The 24855-nt window shown below is 38.0% G+C and overlaps 1 non-coding gene across 1 annotated transcript; it reads right to left on the bottom strand.

The window, feature by feature from the left end:
* Positions 1-1238: 1238 nt before the first annotated feature.
* Positions 1239-1345, bottom strand: LOC127133076 (small nucleolar RNA R71). The gene has a single exon (XR_007807071.1). It is a non-coding gene; the product is annotated as a small nucleolar RNA R71 (small nucleolar RNA).
* Between the last annotated feature and the right edge of the window lie 23510 nt (positions 1346-24855).

The following is a 24855-nucleotide window of genomic DNA, read 5'->3' as shown; positions in this document are numbered from 1 at the left end:
TAAGTTTTCCCGCACTTAAATTCCGTTGGGTAAGATCGAAAGCCGTCCAACGTCTTTTTAAACTTAATTGTTTTTAACTATTTCAAAAACAGCGAAAGCGCTTTGTTTAGTTCATTAGGAGTTTTTAACTTAAGAAGAAAAGAGATTTTAAAACTATTTTCGGACGCGTTTATAAGTTTAGAGTCTGGTTCGTGAGAACCTCTTTTGGTTAAGAAATCCAGGTTAAAATACTTTTCAACTTAGTCAAGATACTATATTTCTTAAAAATAGGTTTACTACTCTAACGCAATGCGCGCCTTTTTATAAGTGACAATAAGAGGGTTTGATTAGGGAGTACAACTCGGTTCTGAATACGCGAAAGCGACAGTTCCCGTTAAATTGGTTCTTTTCAAAGTAGGAAACACTGCCCATAAGTAGTTCTATTAGCAAGTACTTGGATTATTAATTGATTATGTGAATTACATTCGACCCTGTCTTTATTAATTGAACTTTATTTAATACTTTACTTTTCATTGCACACCCTAAAAACACCTATTTTGATTGCCTTTGATAAACACCATAACAATAGATAACGATAGATTGACACTTGGTCTCTGTGGATTCGACAATCTTTTATATTACTCTGACGCGTTCGTATACTTGCGAAAACCACGCATCAAGTTTTTGGCGCCGTTGTCGGGGACCAATTTCGTCAAATTTCATTTCCCTGTTGTTATATCGTTTAGACTTAGGCTATTTCCCTCCGGTCAATGCGAAGAACTCGCAGCACCGGAAGTTTAAGCTTAATATACCCTCTGGCGGAACCCGAATGTTACGCTCGCGCATGTTTATTCTTTCATAGAGTTAGGAGAGCTATGGCCGAAGATCAAAACCAAAGACCTCTTAAGGACTTCGCCCAACCATCCAACGAAGAACCTAGTTCTAGTATAGTAAACCCTACCATCCCAGCTAATAATTTTGAACTTAAACCATCCCTGTTGCAACTAGTGCAACAGAGACAATTCGCAGGTCTCGCTACTGAGAACCCGAACCAACATTTAAAAATATTTCTTCAACTAGCAGACACTTTTAAAACCAATGGAGCTTCTCCTGAGGCAATACGGTTAAGATTATTCCCTTTTTCCCTCAGAGATAAAGCCCTATCATGGTTAGATTCCCTTCCACCCAATTCCATTACGACTTGGGATAACCTTAAAAGAGTATTCCTTGCTAGATACTTTCCCCCAAGTAAGACCACCATTCTTCGAAACCATATAACTAGATTTACCTAGAACCAAGGAGAATCGTTGTTCGAAGCTTGGGAGAGATATAAAGAGTTGTTACGAGCATGCCCACATCATGGCTTAGAAAATTGGTTAATCATTCAAACCTTCTATAATTGACTTCATTACAACACTAAGATGACCATCGACGCTGCCGCAGGCGGTGCGCTGATGAAAAAACCTTACCCTGAAGCTAGTGCCCTCATCGAAGATATGGCTCAAAACCATCAATCATGGGGAGTCGAACGAGCGACGGTTGAGAAGAAGGAAGCCCAAGGAGGAGTGCATGAACTAAGCTCTATAGACATGATGCAAGCTAAAATGGACGCATTATCCCTCAAGGTCGAGCATATGTGCATAAACCCGAATACTGTAGCCGCAGTTTCGTCGGATTGTGAGATATGTGGAACCAAAGGACACCAATCTGCAGAATGCAGTCTATTAAACGAAACCCACTCTGAGCAAGTGAACTACACCCAAGGGAACCCATATTCGAATACCTATAACCCTGGATGGAGGAATCACCCGAACTTCTCCTATAAAAACAATAACCCTATTCAAAATAATGCACCTCCGAGACAACCTAGTTATCAAGCCCCTAGATCAAATCAACCTATGCAACCTGTGCCACCAAAGCCGAGCCTTGAGAAAATTATGGAAAATTTTATCACTGCTCAAACCCAACAAAACAAGGAGTTCATGAACCAGAACATTTATGTTAACGAATTGATTACTCAGTTAGGAACCAAGGTTGACCAAATAGTTACTCATACCAAGATGCTTGAAACCCGGATCTCTCAGGTAGCTTTAAACCAAGCCCCTCAGACTACACCTGGAGGACAGTTCCCTGGACAACCTCAACAAAATCCGAGAGGACAACCCAACGCCATTACCCTACAAAGTGGGAGCGCTTATGATGAGCCACCAAACCCAAGATTGAGTGAACCCGAAAATTCTAAGGAATATACCAAACCCACAGACGAAGTAAAGGAACCAGAGGAATCTGAAAACCAGGAAGGTCGAGGAAAAGGAGAAAAACCTAAAGATAAAACTTATGTACCGCCCCCGCCTTATAAACCGCCTATACCATATCCGCAAAGACTCAAACAAACCCAGATCAATAACCAGTATCAAAAATTTATTAAAGTTATAGAGAAACTTCACGTAGAAATCCCTTTCACAGAAGCCATTACCCAAATACCTTCTTATGCAAAGTTTCTCAAAGACATCCTTACCAACAAACGTAGACTAGATGATCCGAAGCCTTTGGAATGTAATGTCATTTCCGAGAATAAGTTAGCCAAAAAAGATAAAGATCCTGGAAATTTCTCAATTCCTTGTCTTTTGGGAAGTCACGTCATTGAAAAAGCTTTTCTAGACTTAGGAGCTAGTGTGAGCTTAATACCTCTAGCGATTTGTGAGAGGTTAAACTTAGGAGAATTACAACCCACTAAGATGTCACTTCAGTTAGACGATAGATCTGTTAAATATCCGATAGGCATCTTAGAAGATGTCCCTGTTAGGATAGGTCAGTTATTTATCCCTACTGATTTTGTTGTCATGGACATCAAATAGGACAATGATATACCGATCCTTCTTGGTAGACCATTCTTATCAACTGCAGGAGCCATAATAGATGTTAAGAGAGGAAAGTTGACCTTTGAGGTAGGTGACGAGAAAATAGAAGTTATACTTTTGAAATTTCTTATGGCACCTGTGATGGGAGACGCGTGTTATGCCTTAGATATCATTGATGAATGTGTTAGAGAATTAGAACAAGAAGAAATTATAAAAACAATTAAGTTACCATCAACTCTCATAATGGAAGATGATGACTTTAAGAAACCCTACATCGATGACAACCTTTACGAATGTTTATCCCTTACCCCAGATCCTATGCCATTGTAACAACCCAATTTTAGTAATTAATTCTTATATTATTATTAGGACATTTTATTTTATTTAATTGGAGTGTTAATTAATTAATTGGTTGTTAAGTAGTATAATAATCGATTATATTAATTAATTTGGTGTGTTAATTAATAATTTAGTTGATATGAGATATAATGAATAAGGGAATTAATTAACTTGGTGGGTATATTGAGTTGGTTTAATTTATTGGAATTAAATAGAGATATTTAAATATTAGGTCTTATTGGGCCTATTAATTAAATGAGGAGTATCATGAATTGAGCCCAAATAGAATACTATAAGTAAAGGGGAGGAGAGTGAGAATTAGGATTCATTTGATCATTTGAGGCAATAGAGAAAGAGAAGAGGAAAAGTGAGGAGAAGAAGGGAAGAACAAGAGAGGAGCTAGGGTTTCCAGAAAATTGAAGAGGTAAGGGGGGAATCCTTATTATTATGGGTTAGTATGATCGGGTCAATGGGTAGATGTATGTTTAGGTCAAAATCCCTAATTTGCATGATTTTAGGATTGTTAGGTTTTGATGATTATGCTTGATTGTGGTGATTGATTGTGTTAAAACTGCAAATTAACGTTATATATTTGGAGTATTGTGTGAGTTATAATTTTCTGAACGTTTGACTTTTTATGGAATTGAAATCGGAGGTCCGGAAGTCCTCCAACGATGAAAACCGCGGAAAATTCTGCATGTTGTTAGTCACACTCGCGACCTATTTTTAGGTTTTATCGTCGAAATCGTTTTGGTCATAACTTTTGATCCGTAAGTTCAAATCGAGTGCCGTTTGAAGCGTTGGATAGCTGAAACAGAGGGCTATAACTTTGTTTTAGGAATAAAATAATTTTGGAGATTATTTCATGGATGTTTTGGGGGTTGGAGAAGATGAAAATTATGTTGGAAAATTTAATAAACAACAACTTTTTAGTAATGCCTTCGCGCACGATTTTGATCATAACTTTTATTTCGTAAGTCCGATTTTGGTGGAGTTTGAAGCGTTAGAAAGCTAATGCTCATACCTAAAACATGGTAGTGATTGTTAATATGTTTAAAAAATATTCATATGCCTATTATATTGATAAATATATTGGTTTATACGTTTGGTTGATGGACCGTTGCATTGTTGTAATATGATTGTGTGATAATTATGTTGTTATGTTGATGATGTTAAGATGTTGATGAGTTGTTGTTATTTGTTGATATTATTCATGTGGTAACATGAATTGGTTAATTGCATATTATATGAATGGTGTATTTGTTATGAATGTGTATATTACTATTGGTGGATAATTCATAGAGTTGAATTATGGTTATATGTAAAATAATTAAGATGGTAGAGATGATCTTAATTGCATATTATGTGAATGGTGTATTTGTTATGAATGTGTATATGTACCATTGGTGGATAATTCATAGAGTTGAATTATGATGATATGTGGAATGTTAAGATGGTAGAGATGATCTTAATTGCATATGTATTGGTATTTGTACATTCATTCATGGCATGCATGGTCGGCTTCATAGTGGAAGCGGTGAAATTGTGGGTTCACATGTAACACTCGTTGATCCTTAATTGGAAATAGGCGAGGTAGATGAGCACTCGTTGATCTTTAATTGGAAATAGGCGAGGTAGATGAGGACTCGTTGATCCTTAATTGGAAATAGGCGAGGTAGATGAGGACTCGTTGATCCTTAATTGGAAATAGGCGAGGTAGATGAGTGTCATACCCCAAAATTTTCCTGTTAATTTTTATGATAAATTGATTCATGCATGACATTCATTTCACATTTGCATTCATTCATTAGTATACATTCTCATATAAATTGTAAATTTTAATTTATTTATTATGTGATACGGATATAAAAAATAATAATAATTTTGATTATCTGTATGATATAAATAAATTTTATATATATAAATAAAATAGTTTTAATTTAATGATAAATAAAAATAGATTTGAATTTTAATTGTATAATTAAAATTTTAAATTAATTTTATTTGTTAAAGCTCATTAAATTATAATAACTATTTTTTATAATTTAGTGACTCATGTTCCATTTATTCATTATTTATAAATAGTATTTATTTAGTAATTCACCTTTTTTACTTAATAAAATTTATTTATAAGAGTAACATTTTTTAAAAACCCATAAATTATAAAATAATTTTGGTTGATATAAGTAAGAATAATTTTGATTTTTTTAAATGATGAAAGTAAAAATAGAAATAGGTTTAAATTTTAATTCAATTATGTAACTAAAATTTAAATTAATTTTTATTTGTTAAAAGTCATTTAAATTATTCATTATTTATAATAATATTTGTATTTAATAAATATTTAGCAAGGTTAAACCCTAACTCTCCTAAAGTATAGGAAGGGATCCAAATATTTAGCAAGGTTAAACCTTAAAGTATAGGAAGGGATCCAAATATTTAGCAAGGTTAAACCCTAATCCACACCATTATAAATACTTCATATGGTTGCAGCGAGAGGAGGAGGACGAAAAAGAGGAGAAATATAGCAGAAGAAGATACACAAGGCAAGACAGAAGCAAGAAGATTCACGGGCAGGGAAAAGAGAAGCAACCATAAAGCACTCAAATCCCCAGTAAGTGTTCATTATGGAATTTGCATCCAGCATGATTACCTTGTAATACTCCTTAATTCAGGCATGAATAATATTGGTTTAATAATTAATTTATCTAATTATTATTATATGAGTGTTGTTTCTAGCATGATTATGTTTATTTCACATGCTGTTATTACATAATAATGATGATAATGATATAATGGTGATAATATAAATCCTTGGTTGTCTTTAACATGTATGTGTAAGGTGTTTTATCATTATCACTTGCAGTAAAGAGAACTAATACATGAGTAAAATAATATAAGCTTTTTGATTTGTGCATGGCTATTTTTATTATTGCATGATGATTATATATGATCTTATTTTATGTGTGTGGTTTGATATAAGATGAAGTTACAGGTTTGTTGTATTCACATGAAAGAAACAACATGAGAAAAAATAAAGTAGCTTGCCGTAAGAGAGAAAGCTGTAACATGCATGGTGGTGTTGTGTCAAAATGGAAAAATCCATGTAGAATTAATATATATTTTAATGAAGGCGAATTAATAACGAATGAGCCAACATGGCTCGTTGGTAGCTCCCCCCTCACTGCAACGTAGAGGTCCTGGGTTCGAGCCCCCAGAACCTAGATAAATTCGAACCTAGATAAATTAATTCAAGATAATATATCCGAATCCAATCATTTCCACACTTGCACCTCTAGGGTAACCCTCTCTTTGTTGCCTTACGATATTACGGTCACCTTCCCTTTGTATAATGTACCTCCCGAACTCAAAATCTAATCAAGGTCTTTCCTGTTCTTTTCCACCTTTCCTTATTGGATAAAAGAAAAGTCGGTGGCGACTCTTGTTATCCGCAACATTGCTTTTCAAAGCAAAAACACAAAGTCAGTTCACCGTATCACAGAACTGGCGACTCTGCTGGGGACTCTTAAAAAGAGAGGTTACCTTAAAAATAAGATCACTTATGTTTTCGAATTGTTTCTTTGTCTGATTTACTTTTAAGGGATTGTTCGGGTATTCTATGCTTGAGTGAAAGATCTTACACCCGGATCTAGTGTACCTTAGGTAACTAGCAAGAGATCATCGCGACTGTCCGGCGTATACTGGAATGGTTAAAATGATGGCTACGGTTAATGTGACACTTTGGATGTCCTGATGTTCCTCATGTTTACATGAGGAAAAATTTGGCGTCTGCTGTTAGATGCCCAAAAATGCTTATTTGAGCTATCAAATGTGGGCATCTTTCACTCCTTTTTGTTGTTAAAGTGTTTGAAACCGCCTTTGCCTTTGATGATTTGCAATACAATGTTAAACGATCTTGGTACCTTTAATTTGTGCGTTATTGTGCAGGAATTAGGCATGAAATAATAGAAAATGAAGGCACAAGAAAGTTGGCAAAGAGACCAAGAAAAGGAAGCATTCATCAGCATGCTCGCTAGGCGAGTGCTGTGGCGAAGTGCTCGCTAGGCGAGCACCCAGCGAGCTTCCAGCGAACGTCCCCAGAATTTTACAGTAGCAAAGTCAGCAAACTCGCTAGGCGAGCACCCAGCGAAGGAGGTAGCGAACACTCCCAGACTTGGGCAAAAGCACAGCCAGCACTTGCTCGCTAGGCGAGCCACTAGCGAGCTCCCAGCGAGCAATTCCAGTAGCAAAACTACCTAAACTCACTGGAGCGAAGGTGGAAGCGTGGGCTTCGCCTAGCGAACATGTGAAATCTGGACTTAGATATTTTCTGGGCACAGGCACCTCAGGTGGCCTATTTTGGGGCTCGCTAGGCGAACCATTCTGCTCGCCTACCGAGCATGACAACTCAGACCTTAGTACTATAAGTAGTAAGGGCTACTTTTTGGAGAGAGACACTTAACATTTTTTAGATATTTTCCAACATTGTTCTAGAGATATTTTGTAACCTAGAAACCCATTTTTCATCTTTGATCTTCTCTTAGCAATATTTTACAAAAAGAAGGTGGATTCCCATCCAATCTCGATTCTTCGACTCGGATGTTGATCAACCTTCTTCCGAAACTTATTGACCAAGCTACCATGAAAATGAGTAGCTAAGTCCTTCATTTTGTCAAGGTTAGATGTAGATGATCATAAGCTTTGTGTGTATATGGGATGATTTTCATTTGTAAACTCTTTAATGATGAATATATGGTGAAAATTTGTTTTATCGATAACTCTTTGTGTTGGTTTATGATCGAGAGATGTTTACCAACTGTTTACCTAGGTTTTCATCCAATCTTGTTTGTTAGCTAGAGATAGTAATGAATGATTTTGTTCACCATAAAGTTGAACCAAAAAGTTGTCATTTTGATAGATTGTGTTAGAGATAAACAATGGATCAAAATGGGAAAACCCACAATGTGTTTAGAGATAAACACATTGGGAGGACTTTGTGAAATAATTTATCATCTAAAGGAGTTTATGAGTTTGTTGATCGAACATATACATGCAAAGTGATCGTCGAACCCTAACTTTGACAATCTTTCTCAAATAGAAAAACCAAAACTTTTACCGCATTTTCTTACACTTTTATGCAAGCTACTGTGACTAAAACCAAAAACCTCCTTGTTACTACGAGTTAAGAATTAAAACAACTGTCGAACGACGGTGATATCTCATAATCCCTGTGGAGACGATAACAAAAACCCGACACTTAAACTACATTCAACAAAATGGCGTCGTTGCCGGGGATTGTGAATTGATATTGCGAGCATCGCAATAGTTGCTTAATTTTTAACTTTTGAATTTTTGACTTGTGCTTGTAATTTGTTTGGTTTAGTGTGCAGCTTCCATTTTATGCGAGGGCAGGTTCCTGAGGACGAACTTCTTTTTGATCCTGAGATCGAAAGAACCGCTAGGAGACTGAATAGCAGAACGAGACAAAGGAGGCAACAAGCTAGACAATGACAAGAACAAGGAGACAGTTCTTCTACAACACATCCACCACCTTTCATACCTATCATGGATCAACCACCACAACCACCGCCCATGTCCACACCTTGCGTCAACAGTCCAAGGAATACTGCTCAGTTTGCCAACCACACGGCAAGGCAAGCCGAGATGAAAACGGGAACTCTTAACCTACTATATGGAAGTCCATTCACCGGAATGGACCATGAAGACCCCTTTGCTTTTCTCACCAAATTTTATGAGATAGCATTGGCGGCCGGAGTTGATCAAGCTCAAGAGCTACCGTTGTTCAAAAGATTATTTCCCCACGCTTTGCTCGGCAAAGCAAAAGATTGGTACTTGGATCAAACACCTGCAGTCATGACGGATTGGAACGTGTTGGAAGAGAAGTTCATTGAAAGATTTTTCTACCACAACCGTTTCATGGAATCCAAAACGACAATCTCCGTGTTTTCACAAGGGACCAACGAATCATTGAATGAGGCGTGGGAAAGATTCAAATCCATGCTTCGGAAGTGTAAAGGACATGGTTTTGACGAATTGACTCAAATCCACATTTTCAAGAATGGCCTTCAACCAAATTGCAAAACTTTGTTGGATGCTACCTCGGGTGGTTCTTTGTTGTCTAAAAGCGCCGAAGAAGCTACAGATATCATTAACAGAATGGCTCTAAATGACCTCCAAAGTCAAAGTAGAGGCAACTCTTTGAAGAAACCGGGAGTGCTTGAACTTGGGACGAACGATGCTATTCTTGCCCAAAACAAACTCATTTCACAACAAGTGGAACTCTTAACTCAATAAATAAAAGAGTTGAGAGAACCTTCAAAAGCTAAACAAATAGCTTGTTGCGAGCTTTGCAAAGGTGAGCATGACACCGGATTTTGTCCACCTCCCAGGTTCGAAGAAGTGAATTACATGGCAAACCAACGAGACTACCAACCGAGGCAACAACCACAACAACCGTATCAACCACATCCTCCAAATCAACAATAACACTTTCAAGGGAATCAAGGGTTCCAACCAAGGGGTAACTACTACCATAACCAAGGTTATGGGGGTAGTTCTTCTAGCCGTCAAAACCCTCCCTAAAATCCTTACCAACCTCAACAACCGCCGGTCGTGACTTCAAAGTTGGAAGAGACATTGACACAATTTATGCAAATGTCGATGGCTAATCAAAAGAGCAATGATGCGGCAATAAAAAATCTCGAGACTCAAGTCGGACAACTTGCTAAATAACTAGCGGAACAACAACCCGATCCATCTTTCTCGGCGAACACGCAAACGAATCCTAAAGAGCATTGTAAAGCGATAACGACGAGAAGTGGAAGGGAGTTGATTAGTGAGAATAAAAAAAGAGATGAGAGTGAAAAAAGAGAGGAAGAAAAAAATGATGAGGAGAAAATAATAGAGGATAGTATTGATGGTGAAGTTAGGGAGTGGAGTGAGGAAGAAGTTGAAAAGGACGAAAAAAATGGTGAAGTTGAAAATAAAGGAAGTGTGGAAGTCGAAAAGAATAAGAATGATGAAGTGATGGTGGAGGGAGTGAAAAAGAAAAGAGCGAGGAGTTCTAGAGTTGCTAAAGGAAAGGAGGTAGTGAGCGCTACTCCAATCCAAAACCTTCCGTATCCACATGCTCCATCTAAGAGGGAGAATGAACGGCATTACGCCCGGTTCATGGATATTTTCAAACAACTGCAAGTGAACATTCCGTTTGCCGAAGCATTGGAGAAAATGCCTAAGTATGCAAAATTCATGAAAGACATACTTACAAAAAAGCGGAGGTACACGGAACCGGAGACGATTGTCCTCGATGCTAGTTGTAGTGCAATCATCCAACGGACGCTTCCAAAAAAAGAGGTTGACCCGGGCCGAGTTACTTTGCCGGTTAAAATTGGTGATGTCTATGTCGGAAAGGGGCTAATTGATTTGGGGTCAAGCATTAATCTTATACCATTGTCTATTGTGAAGAGGCTTGGCAACATTGAAATTAAGTCCATCTGGATGACTTTGCAATTGGCCGATAAGTCGAGTACCCATCCTCATGGCGTAGCCCAAGATGTTTTGGTTAAAGTCGACAAATTCTTTTTCCCGATCGATTTCATTGTGATTGATATGGAAGAGGACGACGATGCTCCGCTCATTCTTGGCCGACCGTTCATGAAAACCGCACGCATGATGATAGACGTTGACGACGGTTTGATGAAGGTAAGGGTCCAAAATGAAGAAGTTACATTTGATATATTCAAAGCCATGAAGCATTCAAATGATAGACGTGATAGTTTTCACATTGATGCGATTGAAGAGGCAACCTTTGAAGTTTCTAAGCATATTCATGAGATATCTCCTATGGAGTTAGCTCTTGATGACTCCTTTGAAGTTTTCACTGTTGAAGAAGAGCAAGCTCTTGATGAATGCTTAAGGGAACTTGATAGTTTAAACGAACTACAACCATGGGAAGTTGAGGAGGAAGACTTGAAGAAGGAGGTTAATGAAGAAAAATCGCCTATTGAATTGAAAATGTTACCTTCTACTTTGAAGTATGCATTCCTCGACGAGACCGAAGCAAAGCCGGTTATCATAAGCAATCTTTTGACAAAGAATGAAGAAGCCCGTTTGATCGATGTGTTGAAAAAGAATCAAGAAGCCATGGGTTGGACTCTTTCCGATCTCAAGGGAATTAGTCCTTCCTATTGCATGCACAAGATCTTAATGGAAGAGGATTTTAAGCCGGTAGCTCAACCACAACGCCGCTTAAATCCTACTATGAAGGAAGTTGTTAGAAAGGAAGTTGTTAAGTTGTTGGATGTGGGAATGATCTACCCGATTTCGGATAGCCCATGGGTTAGTCCTGTGCATGTGGTTCCGAAGAAAGGTGGCATTACCGTGATTCGAAATGAAAAGGATGAATTGATCCCGACCAAAGTTGCAACGGGGTGGTGTATGTGCATTGATTATAGGCGGTTGAATACCGCAACTCGAAAAGACCACTTTCCACTCCCGTTCATGGATCAAATGCTAGAAAGACTCTCGGGGCAACAATACTATTGTTTCTTAGATGGCTATTCCGAGTATAACCAAATTGCGGTTGACCCGACCGATCATGAAAAGACGGCTTTCACATGTCCCTTTGGAATTTTCGCATACCGTAAAATGCCCTTTGGGTTGTGCAATGCACCGACGACTTTCCAAAGATGTGTGCAAGTTATTTTTGCCGACCTTATCGAGAAGACAATGGAAGTCTTTATGGATGACTTCTCAGTATTTAGTGGTTCCTTTAGTCTATGCTTGGCAAACTTGGAAACGGTTCTTGAAAGATGTGTGAAGACAAATCTTGTGCTTAATTGGGAGAAGTGTCACTTCATGGTGACCGAGGGGATTGTGCTTGGCCATAAAGTCTCTTCAAGAGGGCTTGAAGTTGATCGTGCTGAAGTTGAAGTGATTGAAAAGTTACCTCCTCCGGGGAATGTGAAGGGAATCCGAAGCTTTTTGGGGCATGCCGGTTTCTATCGGCGCTTTATCAAAGACTTCTCAAAGGTAGCTAAGCCTTTGAGTAATTTGCTAGCTAAGGATCAGGTATTTCTTTTAACTGATGAATGTTTGCAAGCTTTTGAGATTTTAAAGGAAAAATTGGTTACCGCTCCAATTACAGTCTCTCCAAATTGGAATTTAAATTTTGAGCTCATGTGTGATGCGAGCGACTATGCAATCGGAGCGGTATTAGGCCAAAGAAAAGAGAAAAATTTTCATGCGATACATTACGTAAGTAAAGTTCTTAATGAGGCTCAAATTAACTATGCCACCACTGAAAAAGAATTACTTGCGATAGTGTATGCGCTTGAAAAGTTTAGGTCTTATCTTATAGGGTCCAAAGTCGTAGTGTATACCGATCACTCGGCGATTAAATATTTGCTCACCAAACCGGACTCGAAGCAAAGGCTCATCCGTTGGATCCTCTAGTTGCAAGATTTTGATGTTGAAATCAAAGACAAGAAAGGATCGGAAAATTTGGTGGCGGATCATTTATCTCGCTTAGTTAATGTGGAGGTTACTGCTTCAGAGAAGGAAATCCGGGAAGAGTTTCCTGATGAAAAACTTTTCAAAATTCAAGTTAGGCCGTGGTTTGCAGAATTTGCGAACCATAAGGCTAGTGGTTTGGTGCCTCCCGACCTAACTTCGAACCAAAAGAGGAAATTTCTCTCGGATGCCAAGTACTACGTATGGGAGGACCCATATTTGCTTAAGTTGGGTGGTGACAACCTTTTGAGAAGGTGTGTTATCGACGATGAGGCGCAGAGCATCCTTTGGCATTATCACAACTCGCCTTACGGCGGACACTATAATGGGGTAAGAACGACCACTAAAGTCCTTCAGTCAGGATTTTATTGGCCCACTATTTTCAAAGACGCACATGCCCATGCGCAAGGTTGTGATAGTTGCCAAAGAAGCGGTGGGATTGGTAAGAGAGACGAGATGCCTCTCCAAAACATCCAAGAGGTTGAAGTATTTGATTGTTGGGGTATCGATTTTGTAGGACCATTCCCACCCTCTTATGGTAACGAGTATATGCTTGTGGCTGTTGATTACGTTTCTAAGTGGGTTGAGGCGATTACCTCACCTCGGACGGATGCGAAAACGGTAATAAATTTTTTGAAGAAAAATATATTTTCCCGTTTCGGAACCCCACGAGTGTTGATTAGTGGCGGAGGGTCACACTTTTGTAATGCACCATTAGAAAACATTTTAAAACATTACGGTGTATCACATAGAGTGACGACTCCATATCACCCACAAGCTAATGGTCAAGCCGAAGTCTCTAATCGTGAGATTAAGAGAATTCTTGAAAAAACCGTGTATAATTCGAAAAAAGAGTGGTCACAAAAATTGGATGAAGCGTTATGGGCATACCGTACCGCTTTTAAAGCTCCAATTGGGCTAACTCCTTTTCAATTGGTGTTTGGTAAAACTTGCCATTTGCTGGTCGAATTGGAGCACAAAGCCTTGTGGGCTCTGAAATTTTTAAACTTTGATAAGGATTTGGCCGGTGAGAAAAGGAAAGTGCAACTGCTTGAGTTAGAAGAGATGCGCAATGCCGCATCCCGAGTTGGTTGTATAAAGAAAAGGTAAAAAAAATATCATGACAAAAAGTTTCGAAAGAAGGAATTTGTGCCCGGGCAGTTGGTCCTATTGTTCAATTCCAGGTTGAAGCTATTCCCCGGAAAATTGAAATCAAAATGGTCCGGGCCATTTCGGGTCAAAGAAGTCAAGGAATATGGAGCTATTGTCATTGAGGACATGGAAAAGAAAGAGAGTTGGAAGGTTAATGGCCAACGTTTGAAGGTTTATCTCGGCAGTCATGTGGATCGTGGGAGATGTGCTATTTCCTTGGATGCTCCTCTGTGAGCATCGAACCGTCGAGCTTATCCGACGTTAAACAAGCGCTTGTTGGGAGGCACCCCAACATTGTAAGTATTTAAAAGCTTTCTGTTGTGTGGTATTGGAGTTCCAATTGATAAACCTTGTTGATATGTGCTTGGAATGTTGTTTTGAAAAATCAAAATGTTGTCATGCTCGCTAGGCGAAGGCAGTAGCGAGCTGATTCGCTAGCTGCTCGCTAGGCGAAGCAGTAGCGAGCGCTGCGTGGCAGACCTCATTTAATTCTCAGCAGGCCACTCTTTTGGGCCCAAAAACCATTTCTTTTAAGTGCTGTAGTCTGACCAGAACTCACAATCACTCTCACATTCATTCTCACTCAAACCCTAACATTGCATTGCAAACCTAACCGTGCATTTCAAACTCAATCACTCTCTCAAATCAGGTTTTCCCTTTCTTCATTACTTTATGTTTCCAATTTTCTTGAAATTTCTGAATATGAGACATTTAGGGTGAAGTTGGGAGAGTGGGTATTATTAGGTTTTGCATGTGGGTTTAGAATTGCATGTATCTTAGAACGATTCTTTGCATGATAAATCATTTTGTTTCTGAATTGGATACCGTTAGATTTAGGGTTTTCTGAAATTTAAGTGTTAACAATGCAGAACCCAAAAACCCGTGACATTCGCTAGCGTCTCGCTAGGCGAATCAGTGGCGAGCATTCGCTGCCACTTCGCTAAGCGAACCTGTAGCGAAGCTTCGCTAGGTCTTCGCTAGGCGAAGCAGCAGCGACCATGACAGTACTTGGATTTTCTGTTTTGCTTTCTAATCTGTTTGGTGTTTGTGTTGTTTCTTCTCTATGTCTTTGCAGATGGCATCCAAGTCCAGCATTTCAAAAAAGAGAAAGGTCGGGAGCACTTCCCGTACCGTGCCCATACAGTTCGACACCGACAAATTTGTCAGGGCAAAGCAGGCCGCTCGCTATGTGGCTTTAGAAAAGAGAATTTTTTTGCCAGAAAAGAGATTTATAATCAACCCCGAAGGCATCTACCGTACATTTGCCGAGTTGCTTCATAGCAAGAAGTGGGACCGGTTGACATCTCCCCTTGAGCATTATGACATCGAGACAGTGCGTGAGTTCTACGCGAACGCACTGCCTAACGACGACGAGCCATTCACATGGACGACTAGAGTGTCCGGCCGTACGGTTGCGTTCGATCGGGATACAATCAACCGGGTGTTGGGTGAACCGCTCCATCTGGGAGCGAATGAGAGGGACACTTACCATCGGGATTTGAGGCTACACAAAGATACCGATTCAATTTCTGCTACCCTGCTATTTGAAGGGAAATCAGTTGAATTGAACCCATCTAGGGTTCCGATGAGATACCATAGGGAAGACATGATTCCCATGGCTCAGCTGATCCTTATCTTGGTTCTGAAAAATATAAAACCCAAGTCTCACACCTCAACCGTGCCGATCCCAGTGGCATACTTGGTTCACTGCATTCTCACGAATATCCAGATTGATGTGGCGAGGATAATTGCTTTAGAGTTGAAGTCCGTGATTGAGAGCGGGCTAAAGTCGGGGGCACGAGTTAACTGTCCCCTTGCTTTCCCGTGTCTCATCATGGCTTTATGCCAACATTCGAGGGTGAAGCTACCCTCCCGGAGTCAAGTGAGGATCCCACCAGCTATCGATGACAGATATGTGGCCAAGTATTGCAAACCGAAGAATTTCAGAGCCAGTACAGCTGCTGGTAATACCGGGACTACTGATGGTCCTGGTGTTTATACTCATGGATCCGATCCTTTCCAGCAGGCTGTCTGCAACTATAATTGGGATTGGATGGCGGCAACTCAGCGCGCCATGGTAGATATTCACGATTCTATGCAGCTGTTACAGTTGCAGGTCCGTGACCCCTCCGGTGAGCATTCAATGATGACACGTGAGCAGTTTCTGCAGCACGCTAGCTGACCTGTGGATAGGCCTGTGATCGGAGAGGGGGCGGGTGCCGGTGCTTCTGGTACTGGTGCTTCTGGTGGTGCTGAGGATGATGGTGATGATGATGATGATAGTGATGATGCTACCGATTCTGAAGCCGGTAGTGATGAGGGTTTTGAGTCCTTTGAGGGCTAAGTTTATTTTATTTTATTGTATTTTTAGATTTGTTGTATTTTGGTATTGGTTATGTACTTTTGGGGTGTTTTGTCCCCCACGCACATTTTTAAATTTTTTAAGTAATAGTTATTGTTTATGTTTTTAATTTGTGTGTTTGGTTTAAATTTCTTTTGTTTTAATAAATTTTTGGTTGATGAGTGTCAAACCTTCTAGATTGGTTGCTCCTCAAAGAAGTATCCAATGAAGGTGCATCCGAGCTTGGATGGCAATGATAAAAATAAACAAGTGAATAATGCTAAGGTACATGGTTACCTCCAGTTAGAATTTTAGAATGCATTAAGAACTTTACTCTTTTTGTAATTGAATATTATTCTTTTTGCAACATAATTGAACGAATGTTTCATCTAGGACTTAAAACCACAAATTGTGAGGAAACCTCCATTGTACACTTAAATGCTGGATTCTAATAAACTTTGTTGATTCATTTGATTCATGCTTGGTCTTTTATTATTGTGAATTTGTGGAAGCAATTAGAAATGATCAAGGCACTTGTTTTCTTATGAGCACAACCAGTTCCAAATACAACTTACCCGTGAGCTGAGAGAGTATTCGTTAACCCCTTTGAGCTTAAACAGTTGAATCTCAGCTTGAAATAAAGCGAGATGTCAAAAATCTTTTTTCTTGAAACCCGAAATTTTTTGATAATTGTTCTTTTGCCGTAAAAAGTCAAGAGCATTCACTTAGGGTGAGTAAGAAATAAGTTGGGGAGAACGAAAAAGAGAATCGGTAAGTGCCATAACTCTTGAAAAACCGAGCAAGCATTGAAAAAAATAAAAAAATTAGAAAAGAGAAACATCTGTTTTGTGAATACGATGTGAAAAGAAAAAAATAGAGAAAATGAAAATGAATGCTTGCTTGGAAGAAAAATAGTGAAAAACAAAAATTGAGTTGTGAAATAAGAGTTGTGATGGTTTCAAATGAGAAACAAAGGGAACGAAGTTGAGATGTGTGAATAGTGTACAGTGAATGTCTCTTTTGCATCGACAATTTCGTTTTCAATGGCCTTAAAAATGACCCTTGTTTGTAAACCTAACCAAGCTACAACCGGAAAAGTCCTTAGTGATCTTCGCGCTTCCGTATTTTCATTTATAATTGTTAGACATTGTATGAATTGAATTGATTTCTTCATTGTTTGTTGGAGAGTGAGATTATTCCCGCGGTTGCAAACGCGAAATTTCTTCAATCCTTATTCGAAGAGGAGAGATAGGGTGATTCATTCAAGATAATATTGTTGTGGATTGTTACATGTTTTACATTGCTATAAAGTTTTAGTTCTTGTGCATTATGTTATTCTAACCAAAGGACACCAATCTGTAGAATGCAGTCTATTAAACGAAACCCACTCTGAGCAAGTGAACTACACCCAAGGGAACCCATATTCGAATACCTATAACCCTGGATGGAGGAATCACCCGAACTTCTCCTATAAAAACAATAACCCTATTCAAAATAATGCACCTCCGAGACAACCTAGTTATCAAGCCCCTAGATCAAATCAACCTATGCAACCTGTGCCACCAAAGCCGAGCCTTGAGAAAATTATGGAAAATTTTATCACTGCTCAAACCCAACAAAACAAGGAGTTCATGAACCAGAACATTTATGTTAACGAATTGATTACTCAGTTAGGAACCAAGGTTGACCAAATAGTTACTCATACCAAGATGCTTGAAACCCGGATCTCTCAGGTAGCTTTAAACCAAGCCCCTCAGACTACACCTGGAGGACAGTTCCCTGGACAACCTCAACAAAATCCGAGAGGACAACCCAACGCCATTACCCTACAAAGTGGGAACGCTTATGATGAGCCACCAAACCCAAGATTGAGTGAACCCGAAAATTCTAAGGAATATACCAAACCCACGGACGAAGTAAAGGAACCAGAGGAATCTGAAAACCAGGAAGGTCGAGGAAAAGGAGAAAAACCTAAAGATAAAACTTATGTACCGCCCCCACAATATAAACCGCTTATACCATATCCGCAAAGACTCAAACAAACCCAGATCAATAACCAGTATCAAAAATTTATTAAAGTTATAGAGAAACTTCACGTAGAAATCCCTTTCACAGAAGCCATTACCCAAATACCTTCTTATGCAAAGTTTCTCAAAGACATCCTTACCAACAAACGTAGACTAGATGATCCGAAGCCTTTGGAATGTAATGTCATTTTCGAGAATAAGTTAGCCAAAAAAGATAAAGATCCTGGAAATTTCTCAATTCCTTGTCTTTTGGGAAGTCACGTCATTGAAAAAGCTTTTCTAGACTTAGGAGCTAGTGTGAGCTTAATACCTCTAGCGGTTTGTGAGAGGTTAAACTTAGGAGAATTACAACCCACTAAGATGTCACTTCAGTTAGCCGATAGATCTGTTAAATATCCGATAGGCATCTTAGAAGATGTCCCTGTTAGGATAGGTCAGTTATTTATCCCTACTGATTTTGTTGTCATGGACATCAAATAGGACAATGATATACCGATCCTTCTAGGTAGACCATTCTTATCAACTGCAGGAGCCATAATAGATGTTAAGAGAGGAAAGTTGACCTTTGAGGTAGGTGACGAGAAAATAGAATTTATACTTTTGAAATTTCTTATGGCACCTGTGATGGGAGACACGTGTTATGCCTTAGATATCATTGATGAATGTGTTAGAGAATTAGAACAAGAAGAAATTATAAAAGCAATTAAGTTACTATCAACTCTCATAATGGAAGATGATGACTTTAAGAAACCCTACATCGATGACAACCTTTACGAATGTTTATCCCTTACCCCAGATCCTATGCCATTGTAACAACCCAATTTTAGTAATTAATTCTTATATTATTATTAGGACATTTTATTTTATTTAATTGGAGTGTTAATTAATTAATTGGTTGTTAAGTAGTATAATAATCGATTATATTAATTAATTTGGTGTGTTAATTAATAATTTAGTTGATATGAGATATAATGAATAAGGGAATTAATTAACTTGGTGGGTATATTGAGTTGGTTTAATTTATTGGAATTAAATAGAGATATTTAAATATTAGGTCTTATTGGGCCTATTAATTAAATGAGGAGTATCATGAATTGAGCCCAAATAGAATACTATAAATAAAGGGGAGGAGAGTGAGAATTAGGATTCATTTGATCATTTGAGGCAATAGAGAAAGAGAAGAGGAAAAGTGAGGAGAAGAAGGGAAGAACAAGAGAGGAGCTAGAGTTTCCAGAAAATTGAAGAGGTAAGGGGGGAATCCTTATTATTATGGGTTAGTATGATCGGGTCAATGGGTAGATGTATGTTTAGGTCAAAATCCCTAATTTGCATGATTTTAGGATTGTTAGGTTTTGATGATTATGCTTGATTGTGGTGATTGATTGTGTTAAAACTGCAAATTAACGTTATATATTTGGAGTATTGTGTGAGTTATAATTTTCTGAACGTTTGACTTTTTATGGAATTGAAATCGGAGGTCCGGAAGTCCTCCAACGATGAAAACCGCGGAAAATTCTGCATGTTGTTAGTCACACTCGCGACCTGTTTTTAGGTTTTATCGTCGAAATCATTTTGGTCATAACTTTTGATCCGTAAGTCCAAATCGAGTGCCGTTTGAAGCGTTGGATAGCTGAAACAGAGGGCTATAACTTTGTTTCAGGAATAAAATAATTTTGGAGATTATTTCATGGACGTTTTGGGGGGTTGGAGAAGATGAAAATTATGTTGGAATATTTAATAAACAACAACTTTTTAGTAATGCCTTCGCGCACGATTTTGATCATAACTTTTATTTCGTAAGTCCGATTTTGGTGGAGTTTGAAGCGTTAGAAAGCTAATGCTCATACCTAAAACATGGTAGTGATTGTTAATATGTTTAAAAAATATTCACATGCCTATTGTATTGATAAATATATTGGTTTATACGTTTAGTTGATGGACCGTTGCATTGTTGTAATATGATTGTGTGATAATTATGTTGTTATGTTGATGATGTTAAGATGTTGATGAGTTGTTGTTATTTGTTGATATTATTCATGTGGTAACATGAATTGGTTAATTGCATATTATGTGAATGGTGTATTTGTTATGAATGTGTATATTACTATTGGTGGATAATTCATAGAGTTGAATTATGGTTATATGTAAAATAATTAAGATGGTAGAGATGATCTTAATTGCATATTATGTGAATGGTGTATTTGTTATGAATGTGTATATGTACCATTGGTGGATAATTCATAGAGTTGAATTATGGTGATATGTGGAATGTTAAGATGGTAGAGATGATCTTAATTGCATATGTATTGGTATTTGTACATTCATTCATGGCATGCATGGTCGGCTTCATAGTGGAAGCGGTGAAATTGTGGGTTCACATGTAGCACTCGTTGATCCTTAATTGGAAATAGGCGAGGTAGATGAGCACTCGTTGATCCTTAATTGGAAATAGGCGAGGTAGATGAGGACTCGTTGATCCTTAATTGGAAATAGGCGAGGTAGATGAGGACTCGTTGATCCTTAATTGGAAATAGGCGAGGTAGATGAGCACTCGTTGATCCTTAATTGGAAATAGGCGAGGTAGATGAGTGTCATACCCCAAAATTTTCCTGTTAATTTTTATGATAAATTGATTCATGCATGACATTCATTTCACATTTGCATTCATTCATTAGTATACATTCTCATATAAATTATAAATTTTAATTTATTTATTATGTGATACGGATATAAAAAATAATAATAATTTTGATTATCTGTATGATATAAATAAATTTTTTATATATAAATAAAATAGTTTTAATTTAATGATAAATAAAAATAGATTTGAATTTTAATTGTATAATTAAAATTTTAAATTAATTTTATTTGTTAAAGCTCATTAAATTATAATAACTATTTTTTATAATTTAGTGACTCATGTTCCATTTATTCATTATTTATAAATAGTATTTATTTAGTAATTCACCTTTTTTACTTAATAAAATTTATTTATAAGAGTAACATTTTTTAAAAACCCATAAATTATAAAATAATTTTGGTTGATATAAGTAAGAATAATTTTGATTTTTTTAAATGATGAAAGTAAAAATAGAAATAGGTTTAAATTTTAATTCAATTATGTAACTAAAATTTAAATTAATTTTTATTTGTTAAAAGTCATTTAAATTATTCATTATTTATAATAATATTTGTATTTAATAAATATTTAGCAAGGTTAAACCCTAACTCTCCTAAAGTATAGAAAGGGATCCAAATATTTAGCAAGGTTAAACCTTAAAGTATAGGAAGGGATCCAAATATTTAGCAAGGTTAAACCCTAATCCACACCATTATAAATACTTCATATGGTTGCAGCGAGAGGAGGAGGACGAAAAAGAGGAGAGATATAGCAGAAGAAGATACACAAGGCAAGACAGAAGCAAGAAGATTCACGGGCAGGGAAAAGAGAAGCAACCATAAAGCACTCAAATCCCCAGTAAGTGTTCATTATGGAATTTGCATCCAGCATGATTACCTTGCAATACTCCTTAATTCAGGCATGAATAGTATTGGTTTAATATTGGTTTAATAATTAATTTATCTAATTATTATTATATGAGTGTTGTTTCTAGCATGATTATGTTTATTTCACATGCTGTTATTACATAATAATGATGATAATGATATAATGGTGATAATATAAATCCTTGGTTGTCTTTAACATGTATGTGTAAGGTGTTTTATCATTATCACTTGCAATAAAGAGAACTAATACATGAGTAAAATAATATAAGCTTTTTGATTTGTGCATGGCTATTTTTATTATTGCATGATGATTATATATGATATTATTTTATGTGTGTGGTTTGATATAAGATGAAGTTACAGGTTTGTTGTATTCACATGAAAGAAACAGCATGAGAAAAAATAAAGTAGCTTGCCGTAAGAGAGAAAGCTGTAACATGCATGGTGGTGTTGTGTCAAAATGGAAAAATCCATGTAGAATTAATATATATTTTAATGAAGGCGAATAAATAACGAATGAACCAACATGGCTCGTTGGAAGCTCCCCCCTCACTGCAACGTAGAGGTCCTGGGTTCGAGCCCCCAGAACCTAGATAAATTAGCACCTCTAGGGTACAGTTTTACTCTCCTTACGATATTACGGTCATGTCCCGTGAATGTGGGGATACCCTTAGCAAAGACCCTTTCGATTAAATCATCATCATCCCTAAACAGATAAGTCATAGTCCCTTCGATCAAAAGGTCAATGTCCCTACAAGATAAATCATAGTCCCTCGAACGTTGCCTTCAAATATATGACTTTGTCCCTCGATGACCCTTCGTTGTATCCTTACAAATGTTGCCTTCAATGACCACACTTGCACCTCTAGGGTAACCCTCTCTTTGTTGCCTTACGATATTATGGTCATGTCCCGTGAATGTGGGGATACCCTTAGTAAAGACCTTTTCGATTAAATCATCATCATCCCTAAACAGATAAGTCATAGTCCCTTCGATCAAAAGGTCAATGTCCCTACAAGATAAATCATAGTCCCTCGAACGTTGCCTTCGAATATATGACTTTGTCCCTCGATGACCCTTCGTTGTATCCTTACAAATATTGCCTTCAATGACCAATCGACGACCCCACAATGTCCCTTTACATCCAAAGGATAAGACTACTTACTTCTCAATAGTAAGGACAGTTTTACCCTCATAAGGATAGGAAATACCTATAAAGACCTTGGTTAGGTATAACTCTTAAATGCTTGCTCCTCTTTTCATACTTGCACCTCTAGGGTAACCCTCTCTTTGTTGCCTTACGATATTACGGTCATGTCCCGTGAATATGGGGATACCCTTAGCAAAGACCCTTTCGATTAAATCATCATCATCCCTAAACAGATAAGTCATAGTCCCTTCGATCAAAAGGTCAATGTCCCTACAAGATAAATCATAGTCCCTCGAACGTTGCCTTCGAATATATGACTTTGTCCCTCGATGACCCTTCGTTGTATCCTTACAAATGTTGCCTTCAATGACCAATCGACGACCCCACGATGTCCCTTTACATCCAAAGGATAAGACTACTTACTTCTCAATAGTAAGGATAATTTTACCCTCCTAAGGATAGGAAATACGTATAAAGACCTTGGTTAGGTATAACTCTTAAATGCTTACTCACAGCTTAAAATACTTTTCACACCTCACACTTTTCAAAACATCTTTTAGAAAATCACCACTTGGTATACATTCGCACCAGAATCATCGCCGAGTTATATTTTTCTAAACATCTTTCAAAATCAAACGAGATAAACACTTTGTATACATTCGTACAAGAATCATTACAAAGTTAAACTCTCCTTTCAAAATATTTTCTAAACACACCACATTTCTCAAACACTTTCTCAAACAAGGAAAACATAAGTGAGTTAAGCAATTAAGAGCCCATGGATAACCATGGATACAAAGGGTACTAACACCTTCCCTTTGTATAATGTACCTCCCGAACTCAAAATCTAATCAAGGTCTTTCCTGTTCTTTTCCACCTTTCCTTATTGGATAAAAGAAAAGTCGGTGGCGACTCTTGTTATCCGCAACATTGCTTTTCAAAGCAAAAACACAAAGTCAGTTCACCGTATCACAGAACTGGCGACTCTGCTGGGGACTCTTAAAAAGAGAGGTTACCTTAAAAATAAGATCACTTATGTTTTCGAATTGTTTCTTTGTCTGATTTACTTTTAAGGGATTGTTCGGGTATTCTATGCTTGAGTGAAGGATCCTACACCCGGATCTAGTGTACCTTAGGTAACTAGCAAGAGATCATCGCGACTGTCCGGCGTATACTGGAATGGTTAAAATGATGGCTACGGTTAATGTGACACTTTGGATGTCCTGATGTTCCTCATGTTTACATGAGGAAAAATTTGGCGTCTGCTGTTAGATGCCCAAAAATGCTTATTTGAGCTATCAAATGTGGGCATCTTTCACTCCTTTTTGTTGTTAAAGTGTTTGAAACCGCCTTTACCTTTGATGATTTGCAATACAATGTTAAACGATCTTGGTACCTTTAATTTGTGTATTATTGTGCAGGAATTAGGCATGAAATAATAGAAAATGAAGGCACAAGAAAGTTGGCAAAGACACCAAGAAAAGGAAGCATTCATCAGCATGCTCGCTAGGCGAGTGCTGTGGCGAAGTGCTCGCTAGGCGAGCACCCAGCGAGCTTCCAGCGAACGTCCCCAAAATTTTACAGTAGCAAAGTCAGAAAACTCGCTAGGCGAGAACCCAACGAAGGAGGTAGCGAACACTCCCAGACTTGGGCAAAAGCACAGCCAGCACTTGCTCGCTAGGCGAGCCACTAGCGAGCTCCCAGCGAGCAATTCCAGAAGCAAAACCACCTAAACCCGCTGGAGCGAAGGTGGAAGCGTGGGCTTCACCTAGCGAAGGTTTCTTCGCCTAGCGAACATGTGAAATCTGGACTTAGATATTTTCTGGGCGCAGGCACCTCAGGTGGCCTATTTTGGGGCTCGCTAGGCGAACCATTCTGCTCGCCTACCGAGCATGACAACTCAGACCTTAGTACTATAAGTAGCAAGGGCTACTTTTTGGAGAGAGACACTTAGCATTTTTTAGATAT

The sequence above is a fragment of the Lathyrus oleraceus genome, chromosome 3 (assembly GCF_024323335.1).
Source record: "Lathyrus oleraceus cultivar Zhongwan6 chromosome 3, CAAS_Psat_ZW6_1.0, whole genome shotgun sequence".
Taxonomy (NCBI): Eukaryota; Viridiplantae; Streptophyta; class Magnoliopsida; order Fabales; family Fabaceae; genus Lathyrus; species Lathyrus oleraceus.
Note: the sequence above shows the minus strand (reverse complement) of the source record. Positions and strands in the feature narration are given on the sequence as shown.